Source organism: Bos indicus, chromosome 8 (assembly GCF_029378745.1).
Source record: "Bos indicus isolate NIAB-ARS_2022 breed Sahiwal x Tharparkar chromosome 8, NIAB-ARS_B.indTharparkar_mat_pri_1.0, whole genome shotgun sequence".
NCBI classification, from domain to species: domain Eukaryota; kingdom Metazoa; phylum Chordata; class Mammalia; order Artiodactyla; family Bovidae; genus Bos; species Bos indicus.
This window is the reverse complement of record NC_091767.1, coordinates 29,805,000-29,819,219: the sequence shown is the minus strand read 5'-3', so window position 1 is coordinate 29,819,219 and position 14,220 is coordinate 29,805,000. Positions and strand designations below refer to the sequence as shown.

The 14,220-nt window shown below is 36.9% G+C and overlaps 1 protein-coding gene across 12 annotated transcripts in view; it reads right to left on the bottom strand.

The window, feature by feature from the left end:
* Nucleotides 1-14,220, bottom strand: part of NFIB (nuclear factor I B) — a 257,801-nt gene that overhangs the window by 235,775 nt on the left and 7,806 nt on the right. The gene's annotated exons all lie outside the window — the stretch shown is intronic.

Sequence of the window (14,220 nt, the reverse complement as noted above, 5' to 3'; positions counted from 1 at the left end):
TCTATTTTTCTGTCTACAATCGTGCCTTTAAGACATTCTTTCAAGCTTTCCTCATAAACTCTCAATCTAAAAGCTACTAAAAGTAGCTGATATGAAACTTTTTCTAACACTGCTAATATCTCTTCTCTAAAAGTTATCATCTCTGCTACATTCAGAGGTGACTTGATACACATAAGCATATTACAGGGCACTCATATAACACAATTGACAGATAAATCTTTCATGTCATAAAAGAATTCTCACCTTAGCAAAAGGATTCACTGAAAGTTTCCTTTTAAAGTTGAATTCCCCTTGTGAATTTATTTTGGTTTCTAAAATTAAACTCAGAAAAAATTCTTAGAAACATCTCTTAAATAAGGCATATGGATGTTTGCTTTAAACTGGAGAAAAGCAGTTTTTTTAAACTAAGATGAGAGACATATACCACACAAAGGAAAATGGAGACGTAGTAATTATCAAGCTAATCTGAAAATTGTAGACATCCAGGAAGCAGAACTTAAACCAGTTCCTCATAACCAGCTCCCAAGTTTTCTTCCAATACCTGACTTTCAAAAAAAGTTTTTCTTACAACCAGGCTCAAACATGACCTTTAATGGTTACTGGAAATCTGGCAGTACATTTTTAATGGATCCTTTCTGTTTTCTAACTACACTCAAACCCATATTAGTTGACCGTAACTTAAATAGCTTTTCTTCACCCACTGAAAAGATAAATACAGTAATTCTCATGAAAACCCCAGCTACAGAGTGACTTCAATAGAATATATCCTATGAAAAGTTATAAAAGAAAACACCCAAACTCTTGAATCAATTGATTTAAATAAATTACAAATGATAACATATGTCTTTCGATCACAAATTTTCTCTTTGAACCTAAAAAAAAAAAATTGCTAAGTTCACAAAACAACACTTTTCTTTATTTATGCTTATTTATGCTCTTTATAACAGTAAAACTAACACAAACAACCAAAGTGGCTTTGAGTCTCTCTCAGACTCAGTACCCGCAGCTGTAAAGTGAGACGGTCTCTAGGGATCCTTCCAGCTCTAAAAATCTATGAGTTAAAGACCTCTTTCTTTAAAAAGCAAGCTTTTTATCTAGATTGAACCAAATGATTTGACTACTGGACTTTGAATTGAGCAACATGAAAGTGTTACTCAAGAGTCAGGTTATACGTTTTCTATTTCTCTTTAATAAATAAAGTGTATTAAAATCCTAGATTTAACAAGAGTGTGCTAAACTTCATTAACTATTGCTTAATGTGAAGGGGATCTTCCCCTGCCAGGGTAACCAGAAGTCAAATTCCTCAGATGCCGGTGCTAAGAGGGACAGTGAAAACCTTCTGGCCAACTCTCTCACTTGATGGACAGAGAAACCGAGTCAAGGAGGTGCCAGATCCCCCAGCTACTTGCAGGAAGGAGGGCTACCCATTTTCTTCTCTTTGGCTTCAGTGTCTGCTTCAATCACTAAGTAGCACAGAGTGAAACTCTACATCAGTACACAAAGCACCAGAAGAAGGTAATTTCATTACCAGGTCACTAAATAATTTAGAGCCTAATTTTTTTTTTTTAATGCAAAGACCGTATGTTCAGAAACCTACAGTTCAAAGTACATTAAGTAAAACCAAGTACATATGCAGATATGTCTTCTCCCATATGCATCTTAAGAAAATACCAAAGAAAAAAATAATTTATCATCAGCCCCTAGGAAAAGAAATCTGAAATTAAAGAATGGAGTAAATCTAAATTGTATATTTTCAGTCCTTCTAAAAGGATTAAATAACAGAATTCTAAATGGTTTGTTTGTACTTTCCATGCAATATGTAGATTAAGCATGAAATTCTGTTTGGGACACTTTGACATCTGTTTTCAGTGCATTACAATGAAATCTGGGGACTTGATACATACATTTGCTGTAATAAAACTGTCACTAATCAGTGTTTTCCAAAATATTGCCCATAACTATTACTATTCAGTAGTCTCATTTGCATGATCTAATATTGTTGCTACATCATGTTTTTCCCTGACAATGTGTTAGCTGGTCCCAGGCACATGGTCTGAAATGGCTACAAACCACTCAATAATTCCAGCACTTCCATAGTACTCTGTACACACGCCTGCAATCTGCCCCAGAATTGAACTAATACTGCATCCTTCATGAAATCTTTTCCCAGTAACTGCAACACCCAAGGCTGAATTCACATCCCTGGGTGTGAAAGACTCCATAACAAAAAGAGAACCCACATCGAGGAGGAAATTATACCTCCTGAGACCTCCACAACAGAAGATGTAAACACAATCCTAATTCATAAGTCCTTTAGCCAATCCGTAATAATGCTGTTTGAATACTAAGTACAGAGTCTGTCCTTGACTTAAACCATTTCTATGAAACACAGAACAAGATTGGACCAGACTTTAAAATCAAGTCTGCTTCACTTTCTCCAGAGTTAATAAACAGCTGTATCAATGCAGAGACCAAGCAAGACACACCAACTCACAAAGAGTTAACGTATCTCCTGGATATTAGGTTGAACAAATGCTTCCATTTCATGTTGTACATATCTGGTGTGTCATGTACAAAGCTTGGAACTCAGAGGGAAAGTGATTCTGAGAGCCCAAAAAAGGTCTTCACCAAAAAAACAAAAAATTAATCATGCTAACTTGAAATGAATTCCATATTTTATCAGTACTTAGAATCATATTCATCTTCCTTCACAGTTCAATATAATTTCATTTTGCCCTCCTATGAACTCATTTTAAAGTCAAAATATATTTCTCTATACACATGTTTTGTATTATACAAATGTTGGATACAAAAAGCAGATTAATTGTAGGCCCTAATACTGTGTTGTTAGTACTAAGAAGTCATTCCAAATGTTCTAAAAGGGATTAATGTAGTCTAACAAGTCTATTTAATTATTGTAAGACCACTGATCCTCATATTACTATAAGCAGCTTTTCCTTTACTTGGACACTGTAAATAGAACAGACACTGTTACATGATAACTATACATCTAACCAAAAATACTAATGCTTTACCATCAGGAAATTTAAAGAAACATGTTAGCATCTCCAGGAGGCTAAAAAAAGGCAACCAATATTTAAGAATCATATATGCATTCCCATTTCAGGTCCATATCAAACTTTAAATCCTAAGTGCAAACAAAGCTTTTCAAAGTAGAAAGACAAAACACCAAATCCCTTGGCCATCAGCAGCAATCCAGTTTACATATGTCAAAAAATTGGGGTTGTACCTTTGTCATGTACTAAAATACATGCTTCTTGATTTTGAACAGAAGAGCAACTGAATACCAGGTAAGTTCTCAAAAAGAAAAGGCAGGACACAGATTATTAAAAATGATGTGCCAGGATCTAAGCCAGCTGATAATCAATGTTCTGATTCTACTTTCTGCACAGCCCAGTTACTATTTAACAGACGAACAAACAAAGAGGGAAGTTCTCCTATTAACTCCTGGTCAGAACTCCTAAGTATTATTATAAAATGCTTCAGAGAAGAATATGAATCTGTTTTTGCACTGCGTCAGTGTGACATGTGATTTAACGTATTTCCCTGGTAGAGACTACAGGTAAGGGCAAACTGTCCACTTTCCAAACCTGCTGTACAAAGTAACTGAGGGAAGCAAACCACACTCCATGGAAAAGGAGCACCATGACTGGTTCCCCAAGAAAAATCTGGCCCATCAAAGAGATTTCAGGACCACCCAGATCCAACCAACCAGAACCACAACACTCAAAGGCTAATCCCAAACCTGAGAGAAGAGAATGTTTCAACCACTTTCCATGTGGCTTTCAGATGTTCTTAGAAAAAGCGACATCATTTTAAGTAAGAAATATTACCTTTTTTTCCCCTTAAGATTATTTAATTAATGTTCTTAACACCCTAAAAAGGATGAGTGAGAAAGACTGACTTAAGGAGGAAGATTTTCAGTGGCAATAAAGTCAAAACAATTCATATAACTAATGAAGCATTGTGAATTTTGACCCAACTAGATATCATTTCTAAATAAGACAGTCTCAGACCTAAGAGTCTAAAAACCAGCAGCTTCTTCCCCAAGAACAATCCAGTCCATATCATCACCACTTCTGTCCCACCAAATGTAAAACACAAATGGAGTTCTCCCAGCTGGTGGCCATTTCATTATATATATATACATAAGTCTTAGGTTTTCACTGGAGTGCAATGAATTATCAATACAAGAACTTCCTAGGATACCCTTCATTTGACACAAAGTTATTTACTCAAAAAGCCACTAATAAAATTACTCTTTCCTTTCAATGACTCCTAGATTGATCAAGAAATTAACTGTCTGGTAAGTCTGACATAAAAGCTTGCTCAAACTATACACTAATTCTAATTTAACTAATCTAAAAACCACACACAACTAGTTAACCTCATGCACCTACTAACAAATATCTATACACACCACTGTACTCAGGACTTTCATTTTCTTCTTGGAATGTCTTATCACCTGAGATACACCCAAACTAACTGACAACCCCTTGCAGCAACACCTCATTACCCATTCTCTTCACTACTGGGTATTTTCTCTAGATTGTCTACATTATGCCATGTTGCTTTATATAGAGCAATCATCACTCTTACTAACACTGTAGCTTTTAATTATGTGAATTACTTCATGTAATTCTAAAACAGTCCTATGAAGTAGGCATCCTAACCCCATTTTACAAAACAGAACACCAAGGCACATGGAGCTTGAGTGACTTAGCCAAGGTCACAAAAGCTGATGAAGAGTAGAACCAAAACCAGGATGAAATGTCTGATTAATGCACTTATTTTCCTGTGCTCTATGAAAACTAAAAGCCAGGAAGACGGGAGATATGCTCAACTGTGAAGGAATCCAAAATCTAAAGCTAACAGAATATTTTAAATGGTATGTTATTTACCCTTCAACCTATGAACGAACCATCCTTCTTAAGTAATTCCTGCAAGATCTGAGCCGTACTTTTTTTTTCCTCTGCATTCACTTCAACTCTGCGAGACACAAACACACACACACACATCAATTACCCAAGATCCAGGAACTTCCGCTCTTTAGCTCAGCAGCTGAGATCTGTTATAAATCATTTCAGTGGAGGAACTGAGGCAGATTTCTGGAAGAAATCGCAGACATTTTTTAAACCCTTGGGGGCTGGTCCGCTGTTCTTGTACCACAGTCCCACTGCATGTGACCAATTAGCCCACTAACCACATCCCAACTCGATTCTATGTTGGCTCTACCGCTGAGAACACCACTGAATGAGCAGAAAGGTCTGAGAGGTGCTTTCAAGTCTAGATTAGATTTTATGGGACAGGAGAGAGAAACTGAGGCTATTGACTAAAACCAGATTGTTTCGTTCACCCTCCTTCCTTGGGTCCCAGGATGCTGGATTAGCAACACAATGTTGAAAATCATTTAAATTCCTTGATTCTGTGAACACTCCTGAGGGGAAAAAATCATTTAAAACAGCAAGAATCAAGAAAAAGAAAAACCTTCTCACCTGCCATTTCAGATATTTTAAAAATGGGAGTAGAAAAATCCCATGCCTTTTTCCAAGGTTCTAGTGCCTGGGCCACATTGCCTCTCATCTGTCAGTGTATCCACACACATGGATAAACAGTATGGGACATACAAGTAAGGAAATGCACATTCTAACTTAAACTTCCTCTTTTCCTCTAATAATTTAAAAATAAAATGTAACAGCTTGGATTTTAAATATTTAATCTGGCAAATATAGGGAAAAAAATCATGAACTACAATGTCATATTTGGCAAAGAAAAATTTGGTAGGATAAAAATATCTGTGTTTTAACATTTTAGAAGGCATTTCCAATATTTTAAAAATAAAATTATTTCACTGCTTTGGAAGAGAACAGAGGTAAAATTCTCTATTTTTGCATAGAAGGGTTTCATAAAGAAGGGGAAAAAATTTTTTAATATTCGTTAAAATAAACACTGAATTTCACATGCTGGCAAATGTCCCCAAAGAAAGAAAAACTTCAAATTTACTAATGGCTCACTAATGTTTTGAAATATAGCCATCTAAATCATAAGAATAGGTTTCCCCTAAAACTATAAGATGGAATATATAAAGTTACAACATGACTCTCAGTTCTTAAAAATTTGTTCTAATCCTACATGTTTAGCATACAGCTTTTTCCAATGCCAGACAAGTTTAAGAGGTGAAGTTTCAAAGTCAGTCATTTTAGGACCTACACTAACCCAAAGCATGACTAAGTTTACCAGTTTTACCCTATATAGTGACAATAAAGTATTGTCACTTTTATTGTAACAGCTGAAAATGTTGAAAAGTAATTATTAAGAAAACCATAAATATAAAAAGCTGAAAAGCCAACCTCGGAAGAGAGGGGGAAGGGAAATGGTGATATGAATAATCATAAAACATGAAAACTGAACATCTAAGCAGAAGGAATTCAAATTTCTCTAAATGCCCGAAGATCCCCCACTTCCTGGAGCAATGAGGGCTGCAAATTTGTTCCCATCACTGTCAGCAAACAAAAGAAAGTCACTTCTACAGCTAGACCATGTCAAACAGAAGACGTGGCCGCTGCGGAGGGACGCCTGGAATCCACTGGGGTGTAAGGCAGGGCTGGGGCTTTTTGTCAGCTATTACCATAAAAGAATAAGAGGAAACAGTGACATTACTACACAATAGAAAGGTCAAACAGCTTGCAGCCATTTCATGACCCAGACTAGTCAAGGTCAAAGGATTCAGGTAGCAACTTAGCCAGGGCATAAGTTACAGCACAAATGAATTGTTTTAACACATCAGCTTTGGTCAATTAAACCTAACAAGGCAAGTTGCATCACGTAGCAGGGTTCCTGACACCAAGGCCAGAAGCTGAGACCGACCTCATAAAACAAGGCTTTTAACATAGCATAGCAAATTTAAGGTAATCCATCCAGAAACTGCAGATGTCAGAATAATAAAATACAAGTTGTCCTAAGCAGGAACATTTTTCACACTTTAGAATTCACTAATAGAGGGGTATAGACTTCATATTGACATACTCGTGTTATTAACATGGACATAAATGTAATCCCCTACTCACATGAATTACAGAATACACCCTATTTCAAATAACCATCCTAACATCTGTGCTCATGATCAGATTTTTGTCCTAAGCTCTACCATTCCCTGTTAACAACAGTAACTTTCTCCATGTTCTTTTTTACAATATGAGTTTTGAAAAACTGAAGCCTTAAAAAAAAAAGTCTTCAGCTTCATGCTGCATCAGTATAGTAGTGTCACAATATGAACTGATGCTTATTAAATGCTTTTGTGCAGTTTTGTTGGAGACACATGTATTATATAATTCAACTCAATACTATTTACTGAATTTCTTACTTTGAGGCATGGAGTTGAAGCCAACCTGAATTTTAAAAATTGCAATATATTTAAGGAATTTTTTCTCAAAGGCAATTCTTATTTTCCTTTTTTGTGCTTGTTTAAACAAATCCCATTTTCAACTGATTTGTTCTTCATCCATAACTTACTACATGCTCTGAACTGCCTTAAAATGGGATTCTGAAAATAAACAACCTCCAGGCAACTCTCAGCTAGTAAAATTACTTCATCCATCACCCCATATTTTCAATTATATAGTCTTTATTCAGAGTTCTTTAATTCATCTGTGATTCATCAATGCTATCCTGTTTAAACTATCATCATAAACAGTGAGAATATGTGTATCTAACTGTTTTATTATATACAATATATTTATGTGCAAGAATAATTTGCATTCCACTCTTAGAACATTGCTTGATATAAATTTTTGAAGATTTTTTTTTCTTGTTTGTGTGGCCTTCAATTCAGCCTCAAGGTCTTTTCACCTCATTGGTTAACTGGTGGTCATTTTTTCCTATTTTCTGGATAATATAACAACCAAAATGCCCAAGCATTCAAGTCCCATTAGGCTCACATCCTGTAACATCCAGTCTAACACAAACTAATCCCACAGACTCCTTCCTCCAAGACACGCACTTAACATTCGCAAGTTCTCTGCAGTGCGGTGATTTATTCTCTATGCTAAATCCCAACAACAGAATTCAGTGAAATTAACCACATCACATCATTAGAGTTCAAGGACCCAAGAATATATTTTAAAACGAGATGACACACCACATTGCCAGAGAAAAGTGAGCTTGAAGAGGAAGCTCCCCTCTGGCTCTGCTTGGCGTAGAGGACTGCTACCGTAACAACGCCCGTTTCCCATCGCATAACCACTAGTTCTCTGAGATTTCTAAAATTATTCCTCTGACACAAGGATGGAAGGAAGAAAGGCTGGAAAACTTTGCTTTGAACACTTCAACTGATCATTTTCTCTGTCACAGCACACGGACTAACAGACTCCTCAAGTGTCGCAAGTCAAACTTTCCTCAACTTCAAACTAGAAAATCCACTCTTTCATCAACTGAAGAGACACTTCCACCCAAAGTCAGTTTCAGACCCAGGGATCACCCTTGCATTTGCCCACCTTTTTCAGGTATGTAGTAATTCCCTATTTTAAGGAGCATCTCATAGGCCATTTCCACTCTCTAAAAACCTTAACCTTCCAACAAAGTAGTAACGAGCCCTTAGATTATAAAGTCAGTTACCATGTAAGCCACTGAGATGACAGAAAACTTATCTCAACTTTTAACAGCTCCAGATGATTCTGGCTCAGCTTCTCATTGGGTCCTTCCCTCTTCAGGGGCTGAAATTCCAACTGGTCGGCAGGGATGGCAAGAGTAAGAGTGTCATAAAACAGTTTCTTAAGCCCACTGGTCTAGTTTTTCAGTTCAATCGAGCAGAATGAAAGTTTATGAGGAGACAGACATTACTAGTTAGATATCTTGGATTGTTGTTACAAATTATAGTGCCAAACTTAAGAGGAAAAAGTTAACGGTGGATTAAAACTTTAATTTCCTCTTGGCAGTTTCCTCGTAAATTCCAAATTTAGGGAAGAACGAGAAAGTAAATAAAAAATCCTATGAAATCTATAGTACAGCTATGGGCAGACAGACCACTCAGGCATCACTTAAAAAACAGAAACTTTCAAGAATTGAAGCCTGAAGCCATGGCGACAGATTTCCTTCAGTGGCTCCTGCCCAGCTGGGCCCACAGGAACACACTCTTTATCTGTTAGGGAGCACCCTCTGGAAGACCTAACCATCATCCCCTGTTATTCCACCGTTTCCCCAAATAACCAGTATTCCTGAAAAATGAACATCATTTTGGTTCCTTTGCATATGGAGTTATTTTCCCACCCAAGAAGTAGAGTGCACTAAATCTAAAAATCTAAACACATAATCTAGTTGAATTTTTTTATTACAAGATATGCAGTGCTGTGTATATGGTTAGAAGGAATAAGGTGGGGAGAGACACCTATTGCTGTCAGCAGAGTATTTTATTGACCTTTGCTGCCTCCAGAAACTGGATGGTTATGTACTTTTTAAATACCTGAAAATCATAATTGATACAACAAATATCATACTTCTCTCTCCCTCCCTCCTTCTATTTCTTTCTCTATTTCTCTCGCCTTTCCCTTTGAAAAGTGAGATCATATGAAGAGCAATGCAAGAGCTTAGTTTGCCACATCAGAACACAGATGCCAATCTTTCCCAGCTGGCGACTGGGGCCTCAGAGTTTAACTCTTGAACTGTCCAGCAAAGCTATCTTAGGGCGGGAACTATCATGGCCGAGAGGGCGAACTTCTGGCCTCTCAGATTGTGTTTTCTCCTTATCAGCGAGAAAATTGCTAAGTATCTTATCTTACAATATGTGTTCCCACAAAGGTCTCATTAAGCCTAGGAGCAAGACACGCCAGTAAGAGCCCTTCTTTATCTGGCGAATTGTGCGAGAGCCAGAATGCAAACAAATGTGCACAGAGTTCATGAGTTCAGTCAAGGACAGGATGCTAGATGGGAAAACTTAACAGGGTTCCCCTAAATCAAACATGCATACAAATGTCATGCTTTCTGAGCATTTCACAATGTAAGCACACCAAATCATCCTGGAGAGCAGCCTCATGTTAACAAATTATGAAAGCTTCATTTTCCCTATAATGGGAAATATCTGCAAATGAAGCGAAATTTATTAAAATGGTAAAATATGCTGTCAACTTGCAAACAATTATCTACTTAAGCTTTTCATGAAAAAAATAATAATTGTTACCCCAAAGAATTCTAAAAGTCAGTAACTGAGGAAGACAATTGTTAGCATTAGCTTCCTCTCTAATAATATGTGACAACCCGGAAGGATTCTATTTCAAACACAATAATAATGATTACAACTCCCCCTGTAAACAAGTCACATTTTTTCACAACTTCAAAATGTACGTTGATTATCATATCATTTACCAATAAAACAACAGAAGTTGCCATCCACAATTTTAAGGATTCCACCAGGCTAAAACGGAAACTCTTCTCTCATGAGAGCCATAAGGTTCTGGGCCTCTCTCTAGCACTCCAAAACATGTTTAACAGGAGTGCAAAGTACAGTTCAAAAATCAGTCAGGCTGAGTTGAAACTCGAATCTGGTAAATTCATGACAACAGTTACTCTCTCTTGAGATCTGGAAACTTCTTAGTGTGTTATGACCTCTCTCTTTCTCCAAAGCTCTTCCCTCAGAGAAAGCCCAGCCCACCTAGCTCACCCCACCCTGCCTTTTTCCCCTTCAGACAGGACACAGACTGGCCACTCAAGGCTTGCACAGGCCAGACTTCCTTCTGTGCAGCCTGCTAATCCTTCTTATTAATTAATGAGATAACAATGGTTAACTGGAAACCAATGTTCATGCAAACTATCCAGGAAACTTCAACCAAAATTATTTCGGCCTTTTTTTTGGTCTTCCTGGTGTCATGTTTCCTCATGAAGGTTCTCTATTTTTTTTTTTTTTTTTTGGTAGCATTTACACTGTTACACATTACTAACTAGGAAAAAAAAAAAAAAAAAAAACATCCTCTCAATGGCTTACTATACAATTTGGAAGTGTAGAAACTGAAGGAGCTAGAAATTGCCTAAGAAATAAGCAGTGATGTGACTGAAAGCCTCAGTCAGTCCTGGCAAGTGCATTCCATGTCACTGCAGCCAGCTAGCCCTCCACACCCTTCCCAGAGCACACCAGGCACCCTACAGCACACTTCTGTCCCGAGAAGGTGTCCTGTGCAAGGCCTGCCTGGTTCTTTTTTCCTTTTTGCTTTGCTTTCAAGAAGGCAATAACAAAGACAATATGGGGAATAGGTACCACCTGCCCAAGAATCATTGGACATCTTTAATATCTCGGGAAAAATAGAGGGCACTTTAGAGCTGTTTTTTTCCTTTCATCTGCCATCATCTTAAAAAGAAAAAAAGGAAACCTAAAAAAATAAAAATAAAAGGAAGGGTTTTCTATCAGCTAAGGTTTGCTGCAGCAAACAAGCAAGCAGCTTTCATTCAGGGATTGTCAAAAACTTTCCAGTGTGCCCACTGCAATGCGGATGCCAACCAACGAATCAAAGGCATTCAGCAACTAGACAAAGAGGGTCTGATGCCAACCTCGGTGCCACTGGCAACCGTTATTGGCATCCAGCACAGTGTCTGCCTTTTTTTTCCCCCTCGCCTGGCACTTCACAAACAAAATGGCGGTTCTTGTAGCAACGAAACAGCCGAAGCGCAGCCCTCTGAATCAATACCGTCAAATGATTTTATGGATTTAAACGCAGGGACTCCCACATGATGTGTGTATTTTAGGTAAAGTGAGGGTAGCATCATTTAATAAATGACTATATTGAATATGACTCTTTCCTAAACATAGAGCAATAGAAAAATGGACTAAATTGCGGTCAACCAGACTCTAGGCACAGGAGAGGCTGAATAACAAAGAGATTTCGCTCTAAAGGAAATCCTGCCTTGCGGCCATGGGATGCAAAAGTCTAATGAACTATATATCAGAAATGATTTCAAAATGCATACATTCTCCCCAAAACTGTATCAGATGCAGATGTAGCACTATAGCTTGTGTCAAAGCTCTAGTAACTCTTTCCACATTTCAAAAAAAAAAGATGAGGCTGAAGCTGCTGGGCATGAAAAAAAAATAAATAAAAGTGTGGGTTGAACCAAAAGAGAAAGAGGGAAAAAGCATAGGAAGTTGGTCAACAATGAACTTTATTATTTGCTGGTCTTTATTTCATTCTCCAGAAGATACGCAGTTTGTGATCTTGTATAAATAACCAAGAGGACTATTGACATTTCTAGATCTGGAAATTGTCAATATATTGTAACATCACTCCACACTGCAATGCGGATGCCAACTAACAAATCACAGGCATCCTGAGCTAAACAAAGAGGGTCCGATGCCAATCCTGGTGCCAGTGGCAACCATCTTTGGCATTCCCTCTGTTCTTTCTCATGTTTTCCTCCCAGTCGTTTAGAAGTGGGGAAAGAAAGAAAAAAGGGGGGAAAGGTAATTCTGTTGCTCGTTCTTTTGCAAACATTACATTTTTCTTTCCTGAATTTTCTCTTGCGTTTTTCTTTATACTTCTTTACCTGATTAATAAAATAGACTTAAGTGGGTTTTCATGCACTTAGAGGAGAAGTAAAAAGTCACAATGGGAGATATGCAGCTCTCTGATTGACTACAGATTAGTCTTTTAAAATGCCCTCTTCAACCAACTGCACTGCAAAAATACGTAATTAACCTACATTTGACCAAAGAAAAAATTTTGAAAAAGGGAAAACACAAAAGCATCTTGATGTGACTTTTTCAAAGAAAGCGCCATCAGATATTAAAGATATGATGCATTCACAAGTAACAGAAGATATAAATTAGGTGCTCAGTGTAAGATAATGAAAGGTTTTTCAAAACGAGACTCAAAACAACAAGAAAATGAATTTTTTATCTGAAAATGTGGTCTCCAAGAGTTGCTTAAAACTTTATGACTATCATGACCGATGGTGCAATGCAGAAGGCATTTATGCATTTTTCTTTCTTCAATCTATCTTCCCAAATCCAAAGGATATGTTCTTTATTGTCAGTTCATCAACTAAGACAGTTGGCTGCCTGCCCCAGGAGTGAATGTACATGTGTGCACACCTCAAGGAATAGCCTTCAAGCAAGTTAAAATGCAAGCAGCAGTGAAGTGCTTGCAAATCTTCTCTCCCTGCACTAAAAAGTTACATAACCCACTTTCTAAAACTTTACTTCCAGTCTTGACTTTCATGACAGAGTTACAACACATTTACAGTCAATCCAACACATATATACGGTCCACCTTATAATGTCACCTCCTAGACAGCTGTCAATCAAATTAAGTGTCATGTGCTAATGAGTTTTTATTTTAGGACACACAGGGAAAAAATACATTTTTCCCCAAACCGTCATTACTTCAACTTTAACTTTTAAACATATAGAAATAGTATATGCAATCTTTTATTTAAAAAAAGAATATTTCCAAATGTATGATCTCAAGCACCATTATTTAAAATCAAGCTAGAAATGTTTAGATAACTTTTAAGCATATCTCTAAAACTATGCCAAGGAAATATAAAGAAAAAAAAAACACATGGTAATACCTAGATTTCTTAGTCAAAAGAGTAATTCTGATATTTTACATTTCGGGATGATGAAGTTCATACCATTGACTATATCCCACACTTATATAACAAACATCAGATAACCATCTGCCACCTGGCTATCTGCAGGCCACTTTCCCTACCACCTGGCCAAGTTAAGAAATGACCCACCAACTACAGTAGATTAAACTACAGTCCACTTTCAGCAGGTTTTTTTTTTTAATGTTTTACTATGGACTGTTGCTAATACAAGCACATCAATACATATCGATAAATTTATTTGAAGTAAAGAAATTCTCACCTTCTTAAAGAAAATATATTAAGAAAAATAAAAATAATAAACATATTTCATGAATCCAGAAAACACTCAGCAAAAAACATCACCTATTTTTAAATTATTCAGGCAACATTCACCCCACTCTCTTTATCAAGGATTTTTTTTTAAATAGGTATGGTATGCGGTTTCTGCATTCTTTTTGAGATTTATTTTAAACCAGCGTAACCAGTCTACTTTCTGTTTTTGTTCTCTAAGGAGAGCTGCGACTTCTCTCCTTGGTAAGTTTCATGAATTTACATTCAAGTAAACGGACAGTATTAAGTGTTCCCAAATCACTCTGGGAGAATATGAGAACATAAATTATTTAAACAAGA